Genomic DNA, 3,354 nt, shown 5'->3' with positions numbered 1-3,354 from the left:
CCGAGGTGGTCAGATCATGAGCTCAGGAGTTCAAGACCAGCCTGGCCAATATAGTGATACCCTGTCTCTACTAAAAATACAAAAAAATTAGCCAGGCATGGTGGTGCGTACCTGTAGTCCCAGCTACTTGGAAGGCTGAGGCAGTAGAATCACTTGAACCTGGGAGGTGGAGGTTGCAATGAGCCGAGATCATGCCACTGCACTTCAGCTTGGACAACAGAGTAAGACTCCGTCTCAAAAAAAAAAAAAAAAAAAAAAAATTAGCTGGCTGAGGTGGGAGGATGGATTCAGCCCAGGAATCTGAGGCTGCAGTGAACTATGATCACACCACTGCACTGCAGCCTAAGAGACAGAGCAAGGCTCTGTCTCCAAAAAATAAAAGTAAAGAGACACCCGTGACAATTTTCTTTTTTCTTTTCTCTTTTTTTTTTTTTTGAGACGGAGTCTTGCTCTATTGCCCAGGCTGCTGGAGTGCAGTGGCACAATCTCGGTTCACTGCAACCTCCACCCCCCTACCATGGGTTCAAGCGATTCTTGTGTCTCAGCCTCCGGAGTAGCTGGGATTACAGGTGTCTGCCACCAGGCCCAGCTAATTTTTGTATTTTTAGTAAAGAAGAGATTTTGCCATGTTGGCCAGGCAAGTCTCAAACTCCTGACCTCAAGTGATCTGCCTGCCTTGGCATCCCAAAGTGTTGGAATTACAGGCATGAGCCACTGCACCCGGCTGACAATTTTCATGTTTTATTTAACCCAATATGACTAAACTATTGTTACTTCAATGTGCTATCAATATAAAACATCATTACTTTCTTTTTCCATACTAAGTTTTTTAAAATACTGGGGTGTAATTTATACTAATGATCCCAACTTAATGCAGACTCACCACATTTCAAGTGCACGATGGCCACATGTGCCCAGTGGATACTGCAATGGACAGTGGAGCTCTAGAGCTCTGAACATCTGTGTTCTGGGGTGACCTTACTTCCATGACTAATGTCGGAGGATGGCTGTAAGGCCCAGGGCTATTTGTGTCCAGCTCCAACTTAATCTCTTCTGGGGAAATGAGCTTTGTTCTCCTTTAGTGGAGAATCTGTCCTTGGTTTGCCCATTGTGGGATGTTTTCTAGAGCACAGATGCTAATGTTGTTCTAAAAAACTGGGGTTCTTGGCCAGGCGAGGTGGGTCACGCCTGTAATCCCAGCACTTTGGAAGGCCGAGGTGGGTGGATCACGAGGTCAGGAGATTGAGACCATCCTGGCTAACATGGTGAAACCCCGTCTCTACTAAAATTACGAAAAATTAGCTGGGTGTGGTTGCGGGTGCCTGTAGTCCCAGCTACTCAGGAGGCTGAGGCAAGAGAATGGTGTGAATATGGGAGGCGGAGCTTGCAGTGAGCCAAAATTGCGTCACTGCACTCTAGCCTGGGTGACAGAGCAAGATTCCATTCCCCCGAAAACAAAACAAAACAAAACAAAACACAATAAAGCAAAACAAAACTGGGGTTCTTCACCAGGCAAGTAACAAAGACTCTTTTTTTTTTTTTTTTTTTTGAGACAGAGTCTCGTTCTGTTGCCCAGGCTGGAGTGCAGTGGCGCAATCTCGGCTCACTGCAAGCTCCGCCTCCCAGGTTTACGCCATTCTCCTGACTCAGCCTCCCGAGTAGCTGGGACTACAGGTGCCCGCCATCTCGCCCGGCTAATTTTTTGTATGTTTTTAGTAGAGACGGGGTTTCACTGTGTTAGCCAGGATAGTCTCGATCTCCTGACCTCGTGATCCACCTGTCTCGGCCTCCCAAAGTGCTGGGATTACAGGCTTGAGCCACCGCGCCTGGCCTCTTTTTTTTTTTTTTTCCAGTGGAAAATAACTTTTATTGAGACCCCACCAGCTGTAAAATCTGCTCCTGACATTAACCTCCTTCTTCCTTTGCAATTCGGTCTTTCTTGAGTGATCCCATGAATGCTTTCTTTTTCTCCATGGTCTGGAAGCGGCCATGGCCAAACTTGGAGGTGGTGTCAATGAACTTAAGGTCAATCTTCTCCAGAGCCCGTGGCTTCGTCTGCATCAGCAAGGACTTGTGGAGGGTGAGCACCCACTTCTTGGTTCCCACCACACAGCCTTTCGGCATGACAAAGTCATTGGTCACTTCACCATAGTGGACAAAGTCACCCAGAGGGTTGATGATCTTGTCAGACAGGTCATAGTCAGTGGAGGCATTGTTCTTGATCAGCTTGCTGTCCTTGATAAGATAGCCCGGGCCAATCTTATAGATCTTCTTGTTGATCTCAGTGCCCAGCACGTGCCACAGAGAAGGCCACACGAGCAGGATGCCATGCCCCAATACAGGCCACCTTGCACAGGCCTTGGTGGGTCTTACGGGGCAGCTTCTTGGTGTGCCAACAACTGGTGACCCCTTTGTAGCCTTTGCCCTTGGTCACCCTGATGACGTCGATCATCTCATCCTGCCCAAACACTTGGTTCACAGGTACCTGCTGCTCGAGCCTCTCGTGGGCCCAGTCCAGCTTCTCGGCCACGGTGCCTCCGTTCACCTGGATCTCCATCGGTGGGCCTTCTACTGGCGCAGAGGAAGCAGGTGCATCTGGGTGTGGGCAATGACACAGATGACTTGGCAGTACTTCTTCATGCTGCTGAAGTCCTTCTCCAGCTGCTTCTTGCCATCCTCATCCTGCCATTTCTTGCAGTACTTGGTAAAGGCCTCCTTCTTAGATTTATGCCAGTTCTTATAGAAACGCCTCTTGCATTCATCACTGATGTGCTCAGCAAAGACAGTCTTGAAGGTCCGGAGGCCTCGAGGGGTTTCCACGTAGCCCGCAATGCCCACAACCACCATGGGTGGCGTCTCCACAATGGTCACAGCCTCCACCACCTCCTTCTTGTGCACCTTGGATCCTGGCCTGTCGACTTCCCGCACGATGTGGGTCATGTCAGCCTTGTATCCCAGGAAGGCTGTGAGGTGGACCGGCTTAGATGGGTCATCCTTAGGGAAGCTCTTGACCTTCCTGCAATGCCTGCTGTTGCGCTTCCGAGGCAGGAAGCCGAGGGACCCATGTCTGGGAGCAGAGACCGTTCTGTGAGACATCACGCCATCAAATCCTGCCAGTAGAGAACAAAGACTCTTTATAGGGACGTAGGTTTGTATCAATAGGAGTTTTATTACTTGATACAAGTAAAGGAAAACACTGGGAGTATTCTCCAAAGCAGTGTCTTCCCAAGGGAAAGTGATAGGCGGGTTTTATGGGGTGGATAGAGCAGGGAGAGGGTGCATCATTGTGTGTAGTTGGGTCTCAGTTGTGCAGATGTGGTGAGCCATCATGCCAGCACATAGCTTGCATGTTAA

The 3,354-nt window shown here is 49.2% G+C and overlaps 1 pseudogene across 1 annotated transcript; it reads right to left on the bottom strand.

Annotated features, from left to right (window-relative positions):
* Positions 1-1,905: 1,905 nt before the first annotated feature.
* On the bottom strand, positions 1,906-3,096 carry LOC104665909 (annotated as a pseudogene). The gene has a single exon (XR_004055474.1). The product of XR_004055474.1 is annotated as a 60S ribosomal protein L3 pseudogene (transcript).
* Between the last annotated feature and the right edge of the window lie 258 nt (positions 3,097-3,354).

Source organism: Rhinopithecus roxellana, chromosome 20 (assembly GCF_007565055.1).
Source record: "Rhinopithecus roxellana isolate Shanxi Qingling chromosome 20, ASM756505v1, whole genome shotgun sequence".
Lineage (NCBI taxonomy): Eukaryota > Metazoa > Chordata > Mammalia > Primates > Cercopithecidae > Rhinopithecus > Rhinopithecus roxellana.
Note: the sequence above shows the minus strand (reverse complement) of the source record. Positions and strands in the feature narration are given on the sequence as shown.